Source organism: Rhineura floridana, chromosome 3 (genome assembly GCF_030035675.1).
Source record: "Rhineura floridana isolate rRhiFlo1 chromosome 3, rRhiFlo1.hap2, whole genome shotgun sequence".
NCBI classification, from domain to species: domain Eukaryota; kingdom Metazoa; phylum Chordata; class Lepidosauria; order Squamata; family Rhineuridae; genus Rhineura; species Rhineura floridana.
In genome coordinates, this window is record NC_084482.1 from 213,205,023 (window position 1) to 213,231,878 (window position 26,856).

The following is a 26,856-nucleotide window of genomic DNA, read 5'->3' on the forward strand; positions in this document are numbered from 1 at the left end:
AGTTCAAACCTCTACATATTTGTCTTCTTTGGTGATTATCATCAAATATTTTGTGAGTTCCATGAATCTTATTTGAGGTGGCCTAGGAAACACATCTTTCTTTATACAAAGTTCTGGCTGCCATTGTGTGCAGAGACCTGGTTGTGGGGTTAAGGGGCTGGCCCTGGCAAGGAAGGGGAAGAATCCATGGCTGGTGGTGCCTTGACCTGCAGAAGTGCTGGTGCAGCACCTTCCCAGATCTCCTCCTTGGATCCCCTTCTTTGTGAAATTCACCCAATCCACCCACCCTTGGGGTCCAGCTCCTGCTGAGACTTTATGGGGTCTCCGGTTAACAGGGTCAGAAAGGATTTTTTCCTCTCCCATGGGGAGGGTTGTTCTTCCTTTCCCTCAGTGAACAGCTAGAACTATCACACATTGCTTATAATTTTTCACAACTTTTGGAAGGGGCGGAAATGGCATTGGGCAGGAGAATTAACATCACCTTGGAGGGAAGTTCATAGTATGGGCTTCTCTTGGTGACCCGATCTGAAGCCAACTAACCTCAGTTGATAGCGTGGCTCCAGATGCCTGGAAAGCACCAGACTGGATCCATTTTACTCTTGCCAACTGCCCGGGTTTCCTCAATAGTCATTCTGAGGCAGTTGTCAATCAACAGGCAGGTGGTTTGAGGAGACTTCGACCCTATCTCCACGGCCATGCCAACACCAATTAGTTGTGGTATTTATTAAGGTTGCATCCTGTTTCCACCCACAACTGTCTTTGGTTCCGCTATTTCCCAAACCTGCCCCCCAGAGGGCAGCACAAGGCGGATACCCCACAAACACTTTGGCAACCACAATGCGCCTTGGGACACATGACGTTCCATTTGATGAATCTTATATTCTTTGTGTGGGATCCCTAGGTGCAGAATGTTCCAGATGAAACTGAAAGTGTTTTTAATGTTTTGTGTGTGTTTTAAAAGTTGTGTATTTGTTCTTATTGTTTTTAATTGCTGTAAACTGCCCAGAGAGCCTTAGCTATGGGACTGTATATGAATGCAAGCAAGCAAGCAAGCAATAATGGAACACAATGTCAAAGCACATTCATCCATTGAGGATCAGCTTAGAGAATGCTAGAGGGAATCTCTTGCTAGAAATGGTGATGCCTCAATCCAATTTCAGCAACAATCCTGAGAGGTACCTTGACATTGAGGGGAAATAGTTGGACTAAGCTCAGCTCTGGTCGTAATATCTGAGGAAGGAGAGTTCAACCCAGATGTTTAATCCTTTTGAAAAGGGTGCTGGAATTGAACTTTGAGACCTTACTCAAAAACAGGGACCAATCACTGAGACTTTACCCTTTTAGTGTTGATAGCTCTATCTTTCCTAAAATCACTTCTATCTTGAGCAATCCTCACCCAACCGGAATCTAAACCTGATTGCCCCAAAGGAGTAAAACATAAGAGGACCACAACAGATCGTTTTGATGCAGATAGATGAGGTTTATTGTAGGGGAAAGAGGAGTGCAGGGAAGCCTTTCCATGTTGAGCAGCTTCAGAAAGGTGAACAATACATTTTGTGCAGAAGAGTGAAATGACAGATGAATGAGGAGTAAAATGAGACAAGGCATAAGTACACAGAGAATGACAGCTTCTCAGGAAAATGGAAGCATCATAAATCTTGCAGACCTGAGGAATATTCAGAGATACATCAAAGAATGAGCAGTGAATTTGGGATCCCTTGAATTTTGGTCAGAATGCCTTCAGGTTGGCTTGAAAGAAAGGAAGCAAAAAACTCCATATCTAAGAGAGTTGGAGGGAAACCTGAGAGGTGCTTTGAGCAGGCAGGTGTAGGTATGAGTGACAGATGTGATGATCCAGTCTGCTCTTGTTTATCTGGATGGAGAGGCTCAACATTTCTGGCACCAAAACCCATACAATCATCACCTGTGAATCTATTTTGTGCAATTCGGGTACCGTTCTGTTCCATTCCTGTGATGATCATGTTCCCATTCAATGAAGGGGTGATCTTGTTCCGGGATTGTAAAGAAATGAGCATGGTTGCATCAGTGGTGGCAAATGAATTTCAGACCAAAGTTGAGGAAAGCTAAAACCTGAGGACCCTCCATATCTCTGCTCCGGTTTGTTGCTCAGGAGAAATGGGGATGTGCCAACTTCCAAAATTGTTATGGGGACTCGACCAGACAGGAGAGGATTCAGGTATGGTCCAGTGGGATAGCGATAATCCTCATGAATTGTAAATTTTAAGGGCACATATATTCTCCCTGATGGGATCACTTCCATCACTCTGATGTTGATAGATGACTTTCCAGTCGAGAAAAAATCTGGGGGAAAAGGGAGTGGAATCATTTAAGCTTGTGAATGTTGACGTGCACTTTAATACTTGTTTGATTTTCATCATTATTATTCAATTTATAACCTGATCTTCCTCCGAGAAGGAGACCAGGGCAGTAACAAAAACACGAAAAGCACCCTAAAACATATGAAAACAAAACATCTTAAAAAACACATTGAAACAGCTTTAAAAACTAATCAAATCCAATCTTATTTTAAGAAGATACCCAGCTTTAAAAATATTTTGAAAAGCAATTCCAAGACAGACTCAGACTAGGAAGGCATCTATGTAAAAGGCTTGTTGAAAGTGGAAGGTCTTCAGTAGGTGCCGAAAATATAACAGAGACTGCGTCTGTCTAATATTTAAGGGAAGGGAATCCCAAAGGGTCGGTGCCACCACACTAAATGTCTGCTTCCTATGTTATGCTGAACAGACAGCAGCAAGGGCAAGGCAAGATTGCACTGGAGGAGGGAGCTCTTTGGCATTCACTGGATGGGGGTGCGGTGTGGTGGAGAGCAAGGAGGTATATTGGTAAAGCGTTGGAGCCTCTCTTTTCCTTCCTGTGCAAGGGTGTGGTGTGAAGTATCACAGGAGTGGAAACTGGTGACATTTCAGATTGAGACCCACAGGGGTTCTCCTGGATGGAAAATGTAATACTTTTCAAGTCTGTACAACAGTATTCAAAGGGAGTAAGTAGGGGTGGTGAAGGTTGCGGTTGGCAAAGGTCACCAAAAGACGTCACCTTTCACACACCTCCAATGTTGACGGGTGGAGTCTGCTCTCCAGCATGGACTTGTGAGAAGACATCCTCGTCATGCTGGCAGAGATCGCTCCCCCAACTGACCTGTGTAAGGGAAAGTGGGTGGGGGGGGTAGAAACACAGTACCTCCCATTTTAAATGTGGGGGCATCTGAGTCCAGCTGGAGATGCGCTGTTAAAGGTTCAGTCCAACTCGGACATGTGAAAGCCTCACTTGAATCACCCCATTCCTCTTGCAGAGCATGCAGTGCACAGAACTGATGCCCACCTGTCATCATGAATTTCTTGCCCCTGGATTAGGTCATAAACTAAGGATAAAACAAATCCATCACACTGTTCCTGCAACAATCATATGCTTACATTTTCATTTTCATGTCCTATGGCAAGGGGAGGGGGTGCAGCACATACCTGCCTCACAACACACATGCTCCAATGGTGATTTCTACTGCTCCTCTTTCCATTCATCTAGGGCATGCCTGCAAACTCACTTCTCTTCCTCTGATTTTCTTGCTTCCCTCCACCTACCCTTTGGCCAGTTCCCTCCCCTCCAGCGCCTGCTCTGGAAACCCCCATTCTCTGGAATCCGAGTCAGAAATGACTTTTTGCAGAACCATTGGCTGTGTGTTCATCACCTGTGGCTAATAATGTGAATCCCATCAGGTGTTCATTGTAGCTGCAAGAACACGGTGACTAAGTTTCCCTACATTAAATTCAATGGGGCTTACTGCATGGTTGAATGGGTTTCAGATTGCATCTTGAGGCAGTGTAAAAAGCCTCCTGCTTAATATTGGAAGGTGAGGGAGATATCAAATGGCTAAATTGTGTCAGCAAATGCTAATCCCTAAAGGGCAGGAAGGCAGGGGTCTCAAAGCATGTCTTGCTTTTACAGAGAGATTAGGGCTGCCTCTCCGTGATGGGTTCCTTTCAAAATGCCTCCTGTATTTTTGGTTGACTCCGTGATGGAAATATGTATATATATATAAATATATATATGCAGTGATCCTCAGTGGTCTGAGCTGCGTGTGTGCCAGTATGTGTTTTTATGTAAATAGCAGGCTTTTACCCTGCATTTCGACCACTGAGATATGACTTAGCACATTGAAAAAGCTACGTTATAGAAATGCATAGTAGATAGGAAAAGTATACCTAGTTCTAACTAACTAACTAAATTGGAGGTGCAATGCCCAGACTTGGGTATTGCCCTCATGGCTCAGGAGAGAGAGCAAAGTCAAAGTTGTCTCCTCTCTCCTCGAACAGAAGAAGAAGAAGAAGACAAAGGAAGGAGGGGCAGGTCAGCTTCCCTGAGTATATCAGTTTAGAATGGAAGGAAGTTCGGTAGAGAAGAGCACAGGTAAAGGTAGGCAAACCTAGTCAGCTGCAGGACCCTAACTCTCTCTCCCTTCTAGAATACAAACAAAAGAACCCAAACAGGAGTTGCTCTTGCCCCACATCCAGCAACTCCTTTATTTTGTAGAGCAGAAACAGCCTCCTAATACACCACTCTTTTACCATCAAAGATTTTCCTTTGCTTGTTGTTTGGAAGATGCAAACTGGAGCGCTCTGTGCCCACATAAAGGAAGCTTCCATATCGCTTGCAGATATTCCTAGATTGACAGTGAAATCCTACCTATGCCTACTCAGAAGCAAACCTCATTGAGCTGAATGGAGCTTGCTCTAGGTAGGGATGCCCATTGCTAACAACGGATTTGATGCCACTGGATCAGGTCACACACCCAGGTAGAATGAAACATATCACACTGTTCCAGTGATCATCATGTTCTTCCATTTTTACGGTGAGCCACACCAAGTCTGTCAGTCGAATCTCAAAATACCCTAGTTTTCTCATTTGCCTCTTCCCAAATTCAATTTCCCAATCTAATATTCCAAACAAATATGATGTAGAGGCACAGAGTGCCTTCACATCCTTTTCTCAGAAAGGATTTATGAAAGACAATTTACCAACAGCAGGAAAAGGTGAGCCCCAAAAATCATGGGACGCCAAAAGACACTGGTGGAAATAACTGAAATGGTGAGAGCATTTATACTATTTCCCGACTTCCATATATTGCATCAGCACTGTTCTTAGAAAACATTTGGATCATTAAGGTATTAAAATCTTAAGAGCACACTGGAAATCCAGCCCAAGACAAGATTGGGACAGGATACAGCATCAACCTGTCTGCTGTAATTAACAACCTAATTGATAGTATTTTAATAGGAAAATGTGACATTCTTTTCTTTGATTATATCCCATTGCTGGTGTACCATTTCAAGATGCTGAATGACACTCCAAAACACTTTAGCTATATAGTTTCATTAAAAATAAATGTGCCTGTAGGAAGTCCTTAAAATGCCAACTCAGGATGTCGATATCAGGACGTTGCCAGGAGGCTGTTGCTATCCTTAACCGAGAGGGAGAGTGGCACTGTGCCATCACTGAACTTCCACCACATCTGAATCTCTCAGTTAGCAGCAGTGGCTCCATGTAGGAAGCCAAGTGAGCAATGGCACGTCACTCTGTCCCACCAAGTGCTACTGGAGTTAAGTCTTCCCCATCCAATGGAGACCTCCCACAAATCTTTGCAGAGATGGAGGTGTACTCCTGGAAATTTAGTAGTACTGTGTCGTACAGAGAGATGCAAAAATCTGTCAGTTATGTTTCCCTCCATTTCTCATTTTTCCAGTCTTAAATTCACTTCTCCAGGTTTCAACAGTAACAAAAATTCCCAAACATTTTCCTGTGAATTTCTCCAGTTGACACTAATGTACACAATTTTGCAAGAGATTCCCTTCGCACAATGCATATTTGCATGTTATTTTCTTGCATGTATTCATTTTGATGACAGTTTCCCTTCACATAATTGGTATTCGTAAAACACTGGTTGGTTAGACTGCATAGAAAAGAACACAGAGAAGTGGGGATTTTGAAATATGGCCGTGTTTCAGTTCTCATATCATTTTGGAAAATGTGAATTTGATAAATTCAGCATTAAAGGTGAATTGAGTTGAGTTTCTCAGCCATTCCTAGTCAGAGCTTGGAAAAGTTGCTGGCCGGGGCTGATGGGAGTTGTAGTTCAAAAAAGTAACTTTTCCAAGCTCTGTCCCTAGTCCTGTTCACTTTCCCTTCCCTTTGTCTCTGCTCGAAACATTTTGGATCACAAGGACTCTAAAAACTAAGGAAGAGAAGGCTTCCAATTTCCCCCCTTTTCCCCCTTACGCTAATTGGCAAGTTACAGGAACCCTGTGCCATCATGCATCTAGCATGACTTCTTCAATAATCTCCTGTATGTCCCCACCTTCCTTCCAATACCGGAGGGAACTGGTGAATACCAACAGGTGAGATTGATATATCCAAAATCCATCATTGTAAGAGAAATGGACAAATAAAACCATCATCATCAACAACAACAACAACAAAACAACCTAGATCAGATTGAAAATCAAGGTACCATTGAAGATCTTGTTCTAACGGCATCTGCTAAAAATCTTGCAGATATTTCCGGCACCTTCTGGTCTTGGTCTGCACAAGTAAAACCACATCAAAGTTAGTTGAAGGCCCTGGGAAGGATAATGTTACGGCACGTGCTCTTGGGAGCCTGAGTGTGTGAACGTGCCACCCACATGGCCCATGAAACACACCTCCTTGAGAGGAGGGGGATCTTTTGCTAGGGATAAAAACAAGCAGGTTGCCCTGAAAAGTGACTGAATGGTGCATATATAACCCCCAAATGCAGGTCCACACCAGAGTAAAGCAAAGCTTTCTTTTATTGAGAAAAAGAGAAGGATAGCATTACAAAGTTACTTTTGTGAGTGGCAGCATTAATCATTAATATCCTAACCCATTCATAACTTTAAACTAAACAGATCAAAGAACCCTATTACTATAAAGAGTGACAGGTAGGAGAGATCAGGGCCGGCTCCAGGCATGCGGGGGCCCTTGTGCATCAGCTTGTCGTGAGCACCGGTGGGTGGGTGGGTGTGCGCACGCACACACACCCTGTGCCCCCTACCTGTCTAGTCTTTACCATTGCCCTTAATGAAGATGGCGGCCCTGGTTTCCCTACGGGGAATGAAGCCTCCACCACCATCTTTGTTGACGGCACACATGCGTGCTATGCGCACAGATCTCTCCCATCGATTAAGAAGGCGGCAGCGGCTTCAGTACCTTAGGGAAGCTGTGGCCACCATCTTCATTAAGGGCAATGCTAAAAAGCCGGCTGACAGGTAAGGGGGGGCATGGGGGGGCATGGGGGAGCATGGATCACGGAAGGGGAGCAGAGAGCCCCTCAAGGACTGCTCAGGGGCTCCTGTAGATCCAGGGCCCTCGGGCCAGTGCCCAACCTGGCCGCTCTTTAGAACCCGCCCTGGGAGAGAAGACCTATCCTAGACCCGGAATGGGCAGATGAATGCAGCTGGAGAGAGGTATAAGACCTCTGAACCAAAACCATGAAAAAATCTCTTATTCTCAAGGTTTGCACCGAGACCCTGACTCTCTCCTCGGATCTCTCCCTGCAGTCCTGCCTTGAGAGTGTTGTTTTAGAGTGTGGCTATACGTGTCGGAGCGCAGACCACCATTGCCCCCCCTTCTCCTCTCCTTCTCAGCTTCTTTTCCTAGATTCAAGCCTCCGTCTTAAAAATACTTTTTCTCTCTTCCCCTCCTGCCATGGAGGGGTCTGAGCATCTGGTGAGTTTGTGGTGTGTGTGTGTGTGTGTATGTCTCTTGCTGACCCTGAAAAACTTAGGCTACTTTCTTTGGACAATAGGACTATTCTACTGTGCTGGAGGGAACTCTGCCAAGGAGAACATTTATCCAGTCGCTCTTAGTTAATTTTTGTTTCTTAACGCTCCCTTGTTGTTCTTTGCACAACACCTCTGGAACACATAACCACCCATACCATTCTGTGTGTGTGAGAGAGAGAGAGAGAGAGAGAGAGTGGGGGTGGGAGTTATAGTTCCCGACCTTGAACCTCCTGGGTTCCACTTGAACCAAAATGGAGTTAGGCTATCAAAAGTAACAATAACAGTGGAGTAATCAGCTCACTTCTCAAATCTCTAAGGAAAGGACAGAATACCATTACATGGGCTACTGTTCCAACACTACCAACTCTACATGGGCATACACCATTTTACAGTGGAATTCTTCTACAACGCCCTTTTAATATGACTGATGATAATCTGTTCAATCTTGCTCTAGGAAAAGCTCTTTTACATTTAATTCATTCATTAATTTTGTAAATACGGTCCCAGTGAATTCAGATGACTAAGCGGAAAACTGTTACACTATGGGCAGAAATTTCTTATAGCAGCCAAATTGCTTTGTTGTTCAATGTCATAGAGGTGCTCTTTTATGAGAACTCTTGCTTTGTTAGCCCCTAAGATTGCTGCGGTGTTAAACCATAAGAGCAAAGCCTTAAGGAGATGCCAAGTATGTCTGCACTCTGCAGAGACATGGACCCGGACAAGGCTGAGTTGGCAAACACCACACCCTCCACGTGAAACTTTGCAGTCATCCAGCAGTTGTTATGGCTCTGAAGCAGCAAGGACAACATGAATGATGCTCAAAAGTCATTGACGAGAACGCCGAGACTCCCAAAATGAAATAGAAGACAAAAGGTACTTATCTCTTAGATCAAAATGAAAGGGAATGTTCTTGGAACCCAATCTATGGGACTCCCAGCGACCTGGGCTGTGATTGCAGAGATGCTAATTAGTATGAACTAAGCTGGATGCATGCAAAGTTTGCTCTTTGGGAGGGTGGATCAAGCTGCCGAAGGTCTGAAAGAAAACATATCAAAATCTCTGCCCCAGAAGATCTTCTTAACACTGTTATTCACCAACTCTTGTCTCCAGAATCTCTGAGAGACGACCATGTCTGCACTTTTCACCCTCTCCTGGAGGAACTGCTAGAAACTTTTCCTCTTTTTTAAAAAAAATAAATAAATACATGAATAAATATTCCTTCCATGAAAACCATGGATCTAGTTGAAATTTGTCGTGCTTAATCCACTCTGGTCAGAAAGTGGCAAACAGAAGCTCTAAAAACAGTTTAGAATATCATACAAACAGAAGTAAAACACTGATATGTTACCAAAATGCAGAGAATGTCCCCTTGTCATCCCTTCATAGAGCTCTGAATATTCTTCAGGCCTGCAAAAGTGATGATGCTTCCAGTTTCCAGGCAAGGACTGACTTGCTTGCATATCTTTGCAAAAATTTATAATGGTGGAAGACCATTCACATGAGCTACCCTTGACCCTGGGATGCAACCCTAACCACAAGTGAGAATCATGTCATGGCTTGTTAATCCACTCATCCAGTAGTGTAGTGGCAAATTCGGAACGGCCGGGTCCCTGCATGATAGTCACAGCCACACCCCTCCCTCTGCCCCTTTTTTGCTGCTGGGTTGAGAATGAGATCCTTGTTCATGCCTTCTCCCACATCAACAAACGCTGTAGGAGCTAATCAGCATGAAAGGAGAGAGTGTTAGCTACTGAAGAAAGTCTTCAGAGAATTGGTGACATTCAAGTGGTGGACATCTTAGAAGGGCTGGTGTGAGACTGAATCAACTTACTTGGGTGTGAGTTCATTTGTAACAGCTAAAGAAATTGGTTAGGAAGGTTAATGCTGACATCTAATCAGACTCCCATGTGAAAATTTGTTTTTAATTGTGCATTGACACACCAGAATAGAAGGGAATTAGGGTGTGAAATCTGGAATAGGACACCGATGCACAATTCAACTTTCTATAAAAATAAATGGGAAAGTACAGAAATTATTTTTGGAGGGGAAGCATCTTAAAATTATTTATTTGAGGGTTTTTTTCAGAAAAACACCACAATATAACAATATTGGAAAGGTGTTGCTTGAAATAATTGAAAGGAGACACAAGAATGACCATGGGAACATAGGATTTATAGTCTCATATATGACCACGGGAATATATTATTAAGAACATGGATTCTGATGTACAGAAAAAATATGGACTACCTATGTAATGAGAAATTTCTATCAGAAATCAGGATTAAGCTAGGACTGGGGAGGGCTGCTATGAGAGAACTAGAAAAGGTCCTGATATGCAAAGATGTATCACTGAACAAGTCAGGATTATTTAGACCATGTCATTCCCAATTTTTATGTATGGATGTGAGAGTTGGACTGTGAAAAAAGCAGATAAGAAAAAATTCAACCCATTTGAAATGTGGTGTTGGAGGAGAGCTTTGTGCATATTATGGACTGCAAAAAAGATAAAGAATTGGGTGTTAGAACAAATTAAACCTGTGCTATCACTAGAAGCTAAAATGATGCAACTGAGGTTATCATACTTTGGACACATAATGAGAAGACGTGATTCACTAGGAAAGACAGTAATGGTGGGAAAAACAGAAGGGAGTAGAAAGAGGAAGGCCAAACAAGAGATGGATGGATTCCATGAAGGGATCATAGTATAACATCCTGCCTTGAGTTTCTGAAAGAGCAATCTCAGCACCATCACTGCACATAAATAGTTATACTCACCCAATATTAACACAAACTCAGTATTTTGCATACAAACATTCTGTATGCATTTGTCAATGGTTCTTGTCACCAAATGTGGAAAATTCCAGTTCATCTTCAATGGTCTCAAATGCAGAACAGCTGAAATTATCCTCTAGTTTCAATAACCTGCATATTTGAAAGTCACCACCATCCTATTCCAAAGGGTTCATCAAACCTGTTCATTATTTCTCAAGAAATTATTATTGTTAAATTTTCTACCTCTGCCTTCCAGAGAGAGCCGAGGAAAGCAAACAATAGACAGAACACACACAAAAAACACTGAAAACATCTCAAAAACAATATATAATAAAATCATATTAAAATATATTTTAAAAAAGAAGTAACTATCTATAAAAACAATTTTAAAAGCATTTCCAACACAGACACAGACTGGGATAAGGTCTCTACTTAAAAGGCTTGTTGAAAGAGGAAGATCTTCAGTAGGCACTGAAAAGACAACAGAGATGGAGTCTGTATAATATTTAAGGGGAGGGAATTCCAAAGCGTCGGTGCCACTACACTCAAGGTCCACTTCCTATATTGTGCAGAGTGGACCTTTGGATAACTTGGTGTCTGCAGGAGGCCCTCACCTGCAGAGCGCAGTGATCAACAGGATATGTAAGGGGTAAGATGACCTTTCAAGTAACCTTGTCCCAAGTTGTGTAGGGCTCCGTACACCGAAACCAGCACCTTGCTTTTAATTTCTTCATGTATCCTGGCAACTACAGCATCAAAACCATTGAACCCTTGACCCATGAATCTTTGAACTGGGTTTGAAATATTTTCAATTTCATTTGCACATGACCTTCCTGTCCTCTAAGAGTCAGCAGAATAATATGCATGTCTCTTCAAAAGTGATTCCCACAGAGTTCAGTGGGAACGACACACATCTATATATACGAAGCCACCTCTCAGCAATCCTGGGTTTCTTCCTTGTCACTGCAAACGCTGTATCACCTGTATGTCCCTCAGGGAGACAGCTACCTTCAAAAGCAATAGGACAAGCAGAACATGTTACATCAAGCCCAAGGTCACCCTGAGCTAGGAGCCAAATCCTAAAAGAACCTATATCTTAGGAGACAGATCCTAGGAGAAGGAAGCCTATAGAAAGCTAGTTTTCAACACCACCCTAGCAGGAAAGCTTCAGGGGACACTGTAAACAAGGCTAAATTCCAGTCGGAGAGAAGGGGGAAAAGGAAACTCCACCGACACATACAGGGAGAGAGTCAGCTCAGTCCTTGCTAAAAAGGGCAGCTTCAGCCTTCCTGAAACACAACCACAAGCTCTGTTTCCCTAGGTTAAATAAAGGTCAGGCTGTTCTAGGTGGGAAAACAACAAACAAAAAAGACTTGCCTGGAAGGTGCAGCCCCTTGCTTAGATTAAAAGCAACCAAAAGCTTAAACAGCCCTGCCCCTTGCTCAGGAAGGAAGCCTGCCTTCCTGCCTTCAAAGGAAGGAAGTCTGAGATAATCCTAAAGAGGTAAGCCCCAGCTGATAGTTGAGCCATCAGCCTCAAGTAACACATCATTGGCTGGCAGCAGTAGCTGGGAGGAACCAGCCACACATATAAAGTCAGAGCACCCTAGCGAGGGAGCCTGCTCCACGAGCTAGAGGGAGCCCCAGCTGATGAAGCATCAAGGCCCCAGCTGACAAAGCATCAAGGCGAGTTAAGCAGCAGAGCGAAAAGAGGGTAAGTAGCTCCCATTTATTCCATTATTTAATTGAAGTAAAACAGCTCAGAGCAATAAGTAATAAGGGCAGCCCAAGGTCACCCTGAGCTAGGAGCCAAATCCTGAAAGAACCTATATCTTAGGAGACAGATCCTAGGAGAAGGAAGCCTATAGAAAGCTAGTTTTCAACACCACCCTAGCAGGAAAGCTTCAGGAGACACTGTAAACAAGGCTAAATTCCAGTCGGAGAGAAGGGGGAAAAGGAAACTCCACCGACACATACAGGGAGAGAGTCAGCTCAGTCCTTGCTAAAGCATCAAGGCCCCAGCTGACAAAGCGTCAAGGCGAGTTAAGCAGCAGAGCGAGCTCGGCAGCAGGGCGAGGAGACCAGGGCCCCCCACTGTGCCCGTCTGTTCCCTGACCTCAACTAAACCGCAGTCTCCAACCCATTGACGTAATAAACCTTAAACAAAACTATGCAGGTAAGAAGCCAACAGGGGTGTGGGGGCTTTCCAGTGTTTTGCACCGCCTGCAGCATGTACGACTATCTGCCTGTTGGACAGAAGTCGTGGGTGTGCTCTCGGTGCAATGAGCTCCTGGCTCTCCGGGAACGACTTCATTTCCTTGAGGCCAAGGTGGCGGACCTGGAAAAGCTGAGAGAGGCAGAGAGGTGTGTGGAGGAGGCCTTCAGGGACGTTATAGCTGTGTCCCACTCCAACGATGATAGCTCTCCTGCTATCATGGACAACGATGGTCTCGGGGAAGGAGAGCATCCAGCTGAGGAAGAGGGAAACGATCCCTTAGAATGGACCCATTCCTTGGGGGATGAGCAGCTATCCTCTTGTGCCGAGGATATATCTCCAGGGGGTGGAGGGATCCTTGTAGTGGGTGATTCGACCATTAGGAACATAGACAGTGGGGTGTGTGATGGGCGTGTAGACCGCAAGGTGTTTTGCCTGCCTGGTGCGAAGGTTGCGGATATCGCCCGTCGTTTAGATAGTTTGGTACACAGTGCTGGGAAGGAGTCAGTGGTCGTGGTGCACGTTGGCACCAACGACATGGGGAAATGCAGCCGTGAGGTCCTGGAAGCAAAATTTAGGTTGCTAGGTAGGATGCTGAAAGCCAGGACCTCCAAGATGGCTTTCTCTGAAATGCTACCAGTTCCACGCACAGGACCAGCCAGACAGGCCCAGCTTCGCAGTCTCAATGCGTGGATGAGACGATGGTGTCGGGTGGAAGGGTTCGGATTTGTTAGGCACTGGGGAACATTTTGGGACAAGCCGGGCCTGTACAAAAGGGACGGGCTCCACTTGAACCAGAATGGAACCAAACTGCTGGCACTTAAAATTAAAAGGTAGCAGAGCAGCTTTTAAACTAACTGAGGGGGGAAACCCGACAGGAGCTGAGAAAGGTCCGGTTTGGAATAAACCTCCCCCCTGGGATAAAGACCAAAGAAATGATGAAATTTTAAAAGGGGTAGGCCTAGAAGTAGGCATTGTGAGAGCAGGGGCACAGGATATAAATTCAGAAGAGCAAAATTACCACAGGCCTAACCACAAGTGCCAAAGACACTTGAAGAGAGACACTGCTTACAAGTGCCTGTACGCTAATGCTAGGAGCCTCCGAACCAAGATGGGAGAACTGGAGTGCTTGGTCTTAGAGAAGAGCATTGATATAGTGAGCATAACCGAGACCTGGTGGAATGGAGAAAACCAGTGGGATACGGTTATCCCTGGATATAAACTATATCGGAAGGACAGGGAAGGACGTATTGGTGGCGGAGTCGCTCTATACGTGAAAGAAGGCATTGAATCCAGCAAGCTCGAAACCCCAAAAGAGGCAGACTCCTCCACAGAATCGTTGTGGGTGGTGATACCGTGCCCCAGGAGGGACTTAATACTGGGAACGATCTATCGTCCCCCTGATCAAAATGCTCAGGGAGACCTTGAGATGAGATATGAAATTGAGGAAGCATCCAAACTAGGAAATGTGGTAGTAATGGGTGACTTCAACTACCCGGACATAGACTGGCTGCATATGTGTTCCAGTCATGACAAAGAAGCAAAGTTTCTAGATATTCTAAATGACTATTCCCTAGATCAGTTGGTCATGGAACCGACCAGAGGGACGGCAACCCTGGACTTAATCCTCAGTGGGACCGGGACCTGGTGCGAGATGTAAGTGTTGTTGAACCGATTGGGAGCAGTGACCACAGTGCTATTAAATTAAACATACATGTAACTGGCCAATTGCCAAGAAAATCCAACACGGTCACATTTGACTTCAAAAGAGGAAACTTCACAAAAATGAGGGGATTGGTAAAAAGAAAGCTGAAAAACAAAGTCCAGAGGGTCACATCACTCGAAAATGCTTGGAAGTTGTTTAAAAACACTATATTAGAAGCTCAACTGGAGTGCACACCACAGATCAGAAAAGGTACCGCCAGGGCCAAGGAGATGCCAGCATGGTTAACGAGCAAAGTCAAGGAAGCTCTTAGAGGCAAAAAGTCTTCCTTCAGAAAATGGAAGTCTTGTCCGAATGAAGAAAATAAAAAAGAACATAAACTCTGGCAAAAGAAATGCAAGAAGACAATAAGGGATGCTAAAAAAGATTTTGAGGAGCACATTGCTAAGAACATAAAAACCAACAACAAAAAATTCTATAAATACATTCAAAGCAGGAGACCATCTAGGGAGACAATTGGACCCTTGGATGATAAGGGAGTCAAAGGTGTACTAAAGAACGATAAGGAGATTGCAGAGAAGCTAAATGAATTCTTTGCATCTGTCTTCACAGTGGAAGATATAGGGCAGATCCCTGAACCTGAACTAACATTTGCAGGAAGGGATTCTGAGGAACTGAGACAAATAGTGGTAACGAGAGAGGAAGTTCTAGGCTTAATGGACAATATAAAAACTGACAAATCACCGGGCCCAGATGGCATCCACCCGAGAGTTCTCAAAGAACTCAAAGGTGAAATTGCTGATCTGCTAACTAAAATATGTAACTTGTCCCTTGGGTCCTCCTCCGTGCCTGAGGACTGGAAAGTGGCAAATGTAACGCCAATCTTCAAAAAGGGATCCAGAGGGGATCCCGGAAATTACAGGCCAGTTAGCTTAACTTCTGTCCCTGGAAAACTGGTAGAAAGTATAATTCAAGCTAGATTAACTAAGCACATAGAAGAACAAGCCTTGCTGAAGCAGAGCCAGCATGGCTTCTGCAAGGGAAAGTCCTGTCTCAGTAACCTATTAGAATTCTTTGAGAGTGTCAACAAGCATACAGATAGAGGTGATCCAGTGGACATAGTGTACTTAGACTTTCAAAAAGCATTTGACAAGGTACCTCACCAAAGGCTTCTGAGGAAGCTTAGCAGTCATGGAATAAGAGGAGAGGTCCTCTTGTGGATAAGGAATTGGTTAAGAAGCAGAAAGCAGAGAGTAGGAATCAACGGACAATTCTCCCAATGGAGGGCTGTAGAAAGTGGAGTCCCTCAAGGATCGGTATTGGGACCTGTACTTTTCAACTTGTTCATTAATGACCTAGAATTAGGAGTGAGCAGTGAAGTGGCCAAGTTTGCTGACGACACTAAATTGTTCAGGGTTGTTAAAACAAAAAGGGATTGCGAAGAGCTCCAAAAAGACCTCTCCAAACTGAGTGAATGGGCAGAAAAATGGCAAATGCAATTCAATATAAACAAGTGTAAAATTATGCATATTGGAGCAAAAAATCTGAATTTCACATATACGCTCATGGGATCTGAACTGGCGGTGACCGACCAGGAGAGAGACCTCGGGGTTGTAGTGGACAGCACGATGAAAATGTCGACCCAGTGTGCGGCAGCTGTGAAAAAGGCAAATTCCATGCTAGCGATAATTAGGAAAGGTATTGAAAATAAAACAGCCGATATCATAATGCCGTTGTATAAATCTATGGTGCGGCCGCATTTGGAATACTGTGTACAGTTCTGGTCGCCTCATCTCAAAAAGGATATTATAGAGTTGGAAAAGGTTCAGAAGAGGGCAACCAGAATGATCAAGGGGATGGAGCGACTCCCTTACGAGGAAAGGTTGCAGCATTTGGGGCTTTTTAGTTTAGAGAAAAGGCGGGTCAGAGGAGACATGATAGAAGTGTATAAAATTATGCATGGCATTGAGAAAGTGGATAGAGAAAAGTTCTTCTCCCTCTCTCATAATACTAGAACTCGTGGACATTCAAAGAAGCTGAATGTTGGAAGATTCAGGACAGACAAAAGGAAGTACTTCTTTACTCAGCGCATAGTTAAACTATGGAATTTGCTCCCACAAGATGCAGTAATGGCCACCAGCTTGGATGGCTTTAAAAGAAGATTAGACAAATTCATGGAGGACAGGGCTATCAATGGCTACTAGCCATGATGGCTGTGCTCTGCCACCCTAGTCAGAGGCAGCATGCTTCTGAAAACCAGTTGCCGGAAGCCTCAGGAGGGGAGAATGTTCTTGCACTCAGCTCCTGCTTGCGGGCTTTCCCCAGGCACCTGGTTGGCCACTGTGAGAACAGGGTGCTGGACTAGATGGGCCACTGGCCTGATCCAGCAGGCTCTTCTTATGTTCTTATGTTAAACAGAACGTCACCTGCAGGTCCTGGAATATCCCTGAGTCATCGAATGCAAAAGACCAAGACGTCTTTCCATGAGGATTTTTTCTTAAAAAAATGGAAAATTGCTGCAGAACTGTTGTGAACTAAATGTAAGATTAGAAAAATGAGAAACTCAGAGGACCATCATTGACAGAATCTTCAATCCCTATATATGACAAATCTCAGAATGTTTCCAGAAAATACTTTCTCAGGTTTTTCCTCCCCTCAGCTCAAGTTTGAACATCTTAGCTAGCTGAGCACTCCATACCCTGGAACACCATTCCTCTGAATTCTATCATCACATATATGCTGATCATAGTATAAGATCCTGCCTTGGTTTCTGAAAGAGCAATCACAGCACCATCACTGCACATCAAATGTTATACTCTTGTGTTGGGTTAGCGGGACAGACTGGGGATTCTGTTGGTGTACCGCCCACCCCGCTGCCCAACAGTCTCCCTAGCTGAGCTGACGGAGGTGGTCCCGGGTGTACTGTTGAGATCCCCCAGACTGTTGGTAGGCAAGTCTAGCCACCTGGAGGACCCTAACTCTCTCTTCCTTCTGGAATACAAACAAAAGAACCCAAACAGGATTTGCTCTTGCCCCACTTCCAGCAACTCCTTTTTTTTTGTAGAGCAGAAACAACCTCCTAATACAACACTCTTTTACCTTTGCTTGTTGTTTGGAAGATGCAATCTGGACCGCCTTGTGCCTGCATGAGGGAAGCTTGCATATCCCTTGCAGATATTCCTAGACTGGCAGTGAAATCCTACCTATGCCTACTCAGAAGCAAACCTCATTGAGTTGAATGGAGCTTGATCTAAGTAGGGATGCCCATTGCTAATAATGGACTTGATGCCACTGGATCAGGTCGCACACCCAGGTTGAATCAAGTGCATCACACTGTTCCAGTGATCAGCATGTTCTTCCGTTTTCTCGGTGGGTCACACCTAATATGTGAGTCGAATCTCAAAATACCCTAGTTTTCTCATTTGCCTCTTCCCAAATTCAGTTTCAAATACCAAAATCCCAAGCAAATATGCTCCAGAGGCACAGAGTACCTTCCCACCCTCTTCTCACAAAGCATTTATGTAAAGACAACTTACCAACAGCAGGAAAAGATGAGCCCCAAAAACTGCAGCAAGCCAAAAGACACTGGTGGAAATAGCTGAAATGGTGAGAGCATTTATACTGTTTCCCGACTTCCATATATTGCGTTAGCACTGCTCTGAGAAAACATCCGGATCATTATAATTTTAAGAGCACATTGTAAATCCAGCCCATGACAAGATTGGGACAGGATACAGCATCAACCTGTCTGCTGTAATTAACAACCTAAATTATAGTATTTTAATTGGAAAAAGTGACATTCTTTCCCTTGAAGTTATGCCATTGTTGGTGTACCATTTCAAGATGCTGAATGACACTCTGAAGCACTTTAGATATATAGTTTCATGAAAAGTAAATGTTCATCTAGAAAGACCTTAAAATGCCAACTGTGGATGTCGATATCAGGACGTTGCCAGGAGGCTGTTGCTATCCTTAACCGAGAGGGAGAGTGGCACTGTGCCATCACTGAACTTCCACCACGTCTGAATCTCTCAGTTAGCAGCAGTGGCTCCATGTAGGAAGCCAAGTGAGCAATGGCACGTCACTCTGTCCCACCAAGTGCTACTGGATTTAAGTCTTCCCCATCCAATGGAGACCTCCCACAAATCTTGTGCAGAGATGGAGGTGTACTCCTAGACATTTAGTAGTACTGAATGATATGAAGGAGGGAAATCCCTCTAAATGCTTTACAAAGAATATAAAATATAAACTGAAATCAGAGCTTGGAAGTAACTCGTTATATTTAACGAGTTACTTATAATTCGTTACAATTTTAAGTAACGAGTGGGTAATTCCATTACATTTGGCAAGTAACGGAACGACTAGTAATTTCCCTACTTTTCAGCTGCAACTCTAACGTTTCCACGTTAGGTTGCACGTTACTTGGGGGCGGGAACAAGGGGAAGTCAGCTCCTGGCTGTGATTGGTGAACACAAGACATGTGCCTCGCACTGATTGGACCTCTGCGCAGACTCTCTCTTCCCTCGTGATCTGTGTTAGGATGCACGAGGGAAGAGGTGAATAGGCTGAGAGGACAAAATGGACGCCGGAGGAAAAAGCCAGGGCAAGGACAATGGAGGAGAAGGCAGCAGCAGAATGACGAAGAGCTGTGGAGGTGAGTGACAATGATTTGTGTGTGTGTGTGTGTGTGTGTGCCCCCCCCCCCGCAGCACCTTCTGCCTACTCAGAGCAGAGTAGGAACTTCGGCCTAGAGCTTGGAAAAGTTACTTTTTTGAACTACAACTCCCATCAGCCCTGGGCAACGTGGCCACTGGATTAGGCTGATGGGAGCTGTAGTTCAAAAAAGTAACTTTTCCAAGCTCTACGCTTCCTTCCCCCCTTTTTGAACTCTCCCCCTTGTTCCCATGCATACATGTGTGCTGTATTTATCCAGACAGAGCACTCCTGCCTTTTAAAATGCCGGCTAGCTTTTTATTGTATATTTATTTGAACTCCATCTTTCATTTTATTTGTATTTTTGTCCTGTTTAATCACAAGACTGAATTGTATGTGGGACAAAAACTGTCTCAGTAATAATAATAATAATAATAATAATAAAACATCATTAGGCGTATAAGAAATGGCTTAAGGCTGATTTTTTTGTTCTTGGCAGAGATGAGGTGAGAAGTAGGGTCCTTGCAGCTCCTCCTCTCAGTCCCCCAGCTCTCAAACTCATGTTCTGTGAGAAAGAGAGAGATTCCCAGTCCCAGAGAGAGACAACTCCTGTAAACCCCATTGTCATTTGAATTTGGCTAATGAATGCTTTATTCTTTCATCAGAACTTTAGCAGTAGTACTAAAATATTAATAAAAAAGAAAAGGGAAAGAAAAAATACTTTACATACATCATTCAGCTGTATTTGCTAATTATAGATATAGATATAAAAGATAAACGGCATTTTGTCAAAAGTATTTTTGTCTACATTTTATACCTCATCCTTGGTTTTCCAAGCTTGGCATGGAATGCTTCTCATACAGAATTAATTTGAAATGCTGCATATTTATTATCATAATCATCATATTCAAAATAAAAAATATATGTACCACCTTCAAGTTGATTCCAACTTATGGTGACCCTATGAATAGGGTTTTCATGAGGCTGAGAGGCAGTGACTGGCCCAAGGTCACCCAGTGAGCTTCATGGCTATGTGGGGATTTGAACCCTAGTCTCATTTTGTTCTCACAACAACCCTGTGAGATAGTAGGTTAGACTGGTCCAGGCAGGGTTATTCAGTGAGCAAAACTGATGCAAATAGGATCTCTTTTAATTGTGCTATCAACCTGCTTACTTCCACTCTGACTGGGGGATCTTGCAGCATGAGGAAGAGATGGGGGCACATCACAGCTGAAGTTCACCCATATAGGAGCATTATCTCTTGTTTATTACAGAGACGCCTGTTGCAGGTTTTGCTGCTGAGAGCAGCAGTCAGTTAGTGCGGCTACTTGAGTCACAGCTTGTTGATCCTGAGGAGGCAAAACTAGAAAGTGAGGTTCAGAAAGGAGGCCCTGTGCATGAGGAGGAGGAGGGCATGAAGCAGTGCCAGTTGCCCACAGCCACATCTGCAGAACAGCAAGTACCATGGTTTGGCTTTGAGAAAGCTTGTACATTTGTGAGCCAGAGTGGGAAAAATGTTGTGGTACGATGCAATTACTGCCTTCCAAGGATCAAAAATCTGAGATCAGCTGTTTCCTCCTCATCCAATGTGAAGAAACATTTTGAGGTAAGCCTTTGTCATGCTGGTCCTCAAAGAGTGTCCATTGTCTATTTATGTTTAAATTGTGAAGTTCCTCTTCCATTTTTTCTTGGATTCATGCTTTGTTCTTCTTCCTCAGAGGGCACACCCTGAGAAGCTGAGAGCAATTGAAGAAGCAATAAAGGCAAGGAGACGTGGCCTTCCTGAACCAATGCATGACACCCCTCCTCCCAAAATGCTGAAGCAGCAGCAGACAACCCTTGAGAGGTGGGGATCTGGCAGGGAGCCTGTCACCCAGAGCAATCTCGACAGGAGAATCATTGATTCCATTGTAGAGGAGACATTACCACTTCAGACTGTGGACAAACCATCACTCATTAATCTGGTTTGCATTGGACTCCCCAAAGATCTCACCATCATATGTGCCAAGACTCTGAGAGACAGAATTGAGAAGAGAGCATGCCACATGAGAGAAACTCTTGCAAACCGAATGGGTGCTGTGGCATATATAGCAACCACTGCAGATTGTTGGACCAATGGCAAGAAGAGTTACTTTGGGGTAACAGCCCACTGGATCAACCCAACTACCCTGAAACGTGAGGTCGGGGCCTTGGCTTGTAAGCGTCTGAAGGGGCGCCATACATACGATGTCCTTTCAAAAGCACTGCATGATGTACATGTGCAGTACAGGATCCACAACAAAGTTATGTGCACTACTACAGACAATGGCTCCAACTTTGTGAAAGCGTTCAGAGTTTTCATGGCCAAAGAACCAGTGGAAGCTGCAGGCACCAGTGACGATGATGGTGATAACCAGGAGGAGGAGGAGGCTGAGGTGGAGTTTGTGCCTATCTGTGAGATCCTGGACACAGGACCTGAGGCAGAGGAAGAAGCTGCAGACTCAGGAGAGGATTTTGTTTTACCACCACACCAGAGATGTGCTAGCCACACCCTCAACCTTGTGGCAACACAAGACATAGAGGCCATGCTTTCTGACTCCTCCAAAAGTAGTCTTCTTGGTCCTTTCAAGAAACAGTTTCGTTCCTTGATGGGAAAGTGCAGCAAGTTGTGGTCCAAGCAGAACCAGTCAGCCCAGATTGCTGAGTATATCCATGCGCAATGTGGTGTGTATCTGAAGGTACCGAATAAGACCAGGTGGAATTCCACCTTTGATGTGTTGAAGCAACTACATGAGCTCCTGTCAACTGTGCCACTAAAAATGCATGCCATAATGGACCGCTGCTCCTTGTCCAGGATCACAGCTGCTGAGATTGAAGTGGTACAGGAATACACAGAGATTATGGAGCCACTAGCCCAGTCCCTAGATATCCTGCAACGGGAGAACGGCATGTTCATGGGGTATTTGCTACCAACGCTCTGCAATCTGGACCACAAGTTAGAAGGACTGGAAAACAAACCTGAGAGGTACACATACTGTTTTCAGCTGCTGAGAGGTGTGCGCGAAGCCCTAAGAAAGCGGTTTGCAGCTATCTGGGAGGACGAGGCTTCTTCTGGCAGCCTGCCTACACCCTCGCTTCAAACTAGATTGGCTGGAATCGTGTCAGGCCACCACCCATACCAACAAGTAAAAACATTAGGGAAGCCCTTTGGGTGGATTACTCCAAGGGAAATGTTGTCTCAAGGGAGGCATCAGAGGGCTTAAGGTGGCAGGCAGGGGCTGGTCCTTTTCTTCCTGGGGCTCCTCATCACAACCTTGGGTTGCTGCAGGTAATCCTTAAGGGTCTGCTGTGCTGCCCCATGAGTATGGTGACTTGGTCACCTTCCTACCTTCCATGTCATCATCCACAGGCTCAGGCTGGACCCTGAACCAGGGGACATGACAAGCATCAGGAAATGAAGAGCAGATGATGGTTTCCTAACATATATGTGTTAACATATCCTCTCTCTTTCTTAGATACACAATGGAAGCCTTGCTGAAAGCTGAAATAAAGATGGGTGTACTTAATGAGGACAGTGATCAGTCTTCAGATAAAGACCAGGAAGGAGATGACTTAGAAGATGATTTCTTTAACTTTCTGCAAGAAGTCAGCAGTGCACACTGCTGAGGAGGAACTGGTGAGGTACCTGAGGTCTCCCAGCAGGGAAGTGTCATCACTCCATGGCTTTCCACGTGTGCTGCGGTGTTTTTTGCAGCACAATACAGGCATGCCTTCAAGCGCCGCAGTAGTACGCCTGTTCAGTACTGGTGGCAACGTAATGACTGTAAAAAGACATTCCTTGTCTGACATGCTCTTTGAGCATCTTGTTCTTTTGAGACATAACAGAAACATATTATAAAAGCATTTCAAGTGTAAAATTTGATTTCAAGAGTTGGGGTATCTCCATTGCTTGGGGGGATGTGAGATTCTGTTATGCCATTATGTTAATCTTATGGATAATTTTTTTAATTCTACTACCCCCTGTGTGTGTGTTTATTTTTAATATTGTTTTAGGCTTCTTAGATGTGCAGCAGCCAAGGCCAGCACCTTGTAGGAGTTTTTTTAAAAAAGTAACTGAAATGTAATTGTAGTGATTACTTTTGAGAAAAAGTAAAGTAATCAGTTACTTTCAGAGCAATTGTAATTGTAACGGCAATTACTACTTTTTAGAAGTAATCTTCCAAGCTCTGACTGAAATTCTCAATCAAAGTCAACATTTTTGAATGTATAGTGTGCTAGAGTTTCACATTATTAAAACAAGACAGTGCCTTAGCCCTCCCCCGCACTCTCCTACCACCTTTTGCCCTCATGCCCCACTTTTTTTGAGGGGAAGGGATGTTTACAACATTTTCATTTCTGACGCTCAGTCGTTTGGCATGTTTTCCAGTGTTAGTGTTCCTTTGCTCAGATAAGTGTTAAGTTTTGGTCCTCTGAAAATGGTTCTGTTAGGGGAAAGTGCGCAAATAAATAAATATATGAGTCAAAATTACATATGAGTTCCTGCTGGGAGGAAGGGCGGAATATCAACCAAATAATAAATAAATAAATAAATAAATAAATTAAAATGTGCTCATTAGGAGAAATTTGCACTAATATACAGGAGAATTTCCATGAGGACTTTTTTTTTTAAGAAATAGAAAATTGCTGCAAAAATGTTGAGAACTAAATGTAAGGTTGGAAAAATGAGAAACTCAGAGGACCAAAACTGACAGCATTTTCAATCCCTCTATATGAAAAATCTCAGAATGTTTCCAGAAAACGGCTTCTCAGAATTATTGCCTCAGCTCAAGTTTGAACATCTTCGTGAGCTGGCTGAGCATCCATACCCTAGAACATCACTCCTCTGAATTCCACCACCACCTTACATGCAGATCATGGTCTAAGGTCCTGCCTTAGGTTTCTGAAAGAGCAACCACACCACCACCACTGCACATACAATGTTATACTCGCCCTATGTTAACAGAAACTCTGTATTTTGCATGCGGACCATCAGTTTGCATTCGTCCATGATTTTTGTCAGCGAATGGGGAGAATTCCAGTTCATCTAAATGGTCTCAAGTCACCTGGTCCCAAGCTGTGTAGGGCTTTGCACACCAACACCAGCACCTTGTTTGTTATTCCTTCATGTATCCTGGCAACTACAACATCAAAACCATTGAATCCTTGACCTGTGAATCTTTCAAATATTTTCAATTTCATTTGCAGATGACCTTCCTGTCCTCTAAGAATCAGCAGAATAATAGGCATCTCTCTACAAAAGAGATTCCCACGGTGGGAATGTGTATATATACATACACTTACCTAGAGTAGGAAGAGCAGATATTCCGGAGACAAGAGTTGGTGAATGACACTGTTAAGAAGACCTTCTGTGGCAGTGACTTTTATATGTTTTCTTTCAGACCTTCGACAGCTTGATCCACCCTCCGAAAGTGCAAACTTTGCACGCATCCAGCTTAGATCATACTAATTAGCGTCTCTGGAACCACAGCCCAGGCCGCTGGGAGTCCCATAGATTGGGCTCCAAGAACATTCCCTTTGATTTTGATCTAAGAGATAAGTACCTTTTGTGTTCTATTTCATTTTGGGCGGCGTTCTCGTCAATTACTTTTGAGCATCATTCATGTTGTCCTTGCTGCTTCAGAGCCATAACAACTGCTGGATGACCGCAAAGTTTCACGTGGAGGGTGTGGCGTTTGCCAACTCAGCCCTTTCCTGGTCCATGTTTCTGCAGAGTGCAGATATACTTGGCGTCTCCTTAAGGCACTCCTCGTATGGTTTATCACCACAGCAATCTAACAAAGCTAACAAAGCAAGAGTTCTAATTAAACTGCGCCTCTATGACATTGAACAACAAAGCAATTTGGCTGCTATAAGAAAATTCTGCCCATAGTGTAACAGTTTTCTGCTCAGTCATCTGAATTCACTGGCACCCTATTTACAAAATCTAATAATTCTTAAATATAGAAGAGCTTTTCCTAGAGCAAGATTGAATATACTACCGTCAGCCATAGTAAAAGGGCATTTTAAAAGAATTCCAGTGCAAAATTGTGTATGCCTATGTGGAGATGGTAGTGTTGAAACAGGAGCCCATGCAATGCTATTCTGCTCTTCCTAGAAAGTTTTGAGAAGTGAGCTGATTACTCCATTGTTGTCATCTTTCCCAGGGCCTTCAACTAACTTGTATGTGTCTTTTTGTGTTGCAGACCAAGAGGAGAGGTGTCAGAAGTGCCTGCAAAATGTTTAGCAGATGCCATTAGAATGACATCTACAGTGGTACCTTGAGTTTTAATCTGATATAGGTTTTTTGGTTTTTTAGTTGATGGTTCATTCATTCATTCATTCATTCTTTATTCGACCAATAGGTCAGCTTAAAACATAGTAAAATAAAACATACATGTAGCAATATGCTATATGGCATTTTAGTTAATACACAGTTTTAAATTTGAACATTAATGAATAAAAAGGTATAAAACATTAAAAGACTTTGATTTGTTAATTGGTTTCTATAAAATCAAAGTTAAACCTTAAGTAACTGTATTAATAACCATTTATTAATTTGTTTATTAATCATTAAATAACATAACATAACATCCAAGGATTAACTATAACCTATTATGTGGAGCTCTATTATTTATTAAGGAATCACCATATTTAACACTAAATATCAACCAATATATCAGATTATGATTTTTTGTTTTCAGTGAGAAAGGTTTTTATGATATCAGATCGTAAGTTTTGTACGGCTACACTAAATTTTGCTACTTGGTTCGTTATTTTAGAGGACGTATCCCCAAGGAGATATTCCATCTGATCAGATTCAGATTTATAAGGAATGATCGCTAACAAAGGAGTAATAATTTCTTGTCTTAAAATCTTGTAGAGAGGGCAGTGGAGAAATATGTGTACATTGTTCTCCACTGCATCTTCGCCGCAAAGACATACACGTTCTTTATAAGGTATTTTAAGTAGTCGACCATCCATAACTTCTGAAGGCAATACATCTAATCGTATCTTAGAAAAGGCTTTTCAATATTTAGCACAATTGAGCTGTTTGATCTCTCCCTCCCCTTCCAATATTAAGCAGACGGCTTTGTACACTGCCTCAAGATGCAATCTGAAACCCATTCAACCCTGGAGTAAGCTCCATTGAATTTAATATAGGGACATTTAGACACCGTGTTCTTGCAGCTACAATGAACACCAGATGAGATTCACATTATTAGCCACAGCTGATGAACACACAGCCAACGGTTCTGCAAAAAGTCATTTCTGAATCGGCTTCCGGAGAATGCGGATTTCCAGAGCAGGCGCTGGAGGGGAGGGAACTGGCCAAAGGGTAGGTGGAGGGAAGCAAGAAAATCAGAGGAAGAGAAGTGAGTTCGTAGGCATGCCCAAGGTGAATGGAAAGAGGAGCAGTAGAAATCACCATTGGAGCATGTGTGTTGTGAGGCAGGTATGTACTGCACCCTCTCCCCTTGCCATAATATACAGGAGAATTTCCATGAGGACTTTTCTTTTTAAGAAATGGAAAATTGCTGCAAAAATGTTGAGAACTAAATGTAAGGTTGGAAAAATGAGAAACTCAGAGGACCAAAACTTAACACTTATCTGAGCAAAGGAACCCTAACACTGCACAACATGCCAAACGACTGAGCATCAGAAATGAAAATGTTGTAAACATCCCTTCCCCTCAAAAAAAAGTAG

General features: G+C 43.5%; 1 long non-coding RNA gene across 1 annotated transcript; it reads right to left on the reverse strand.

The window, feature by feature from the left end:
- Positions 1-1,456: 1,456 nt before the first annotated feature.
- LOC133382437 (uncharacterized) lies at positions 1,457-24,632 on the reverse strand. Its single transcript, XR_009761962.1, has 2 exons — positions 24,454-24,632; positions 1,457-2,322 (listed from the first exon to the last, which is right to left on the reverse strand). It is a non-coding gene; the product is annotated as an uncharacterized LOC133382437 (long non-coding RNA).
- Positions 24,633-26,856: the final 2,224 nt, after the last annotated feature.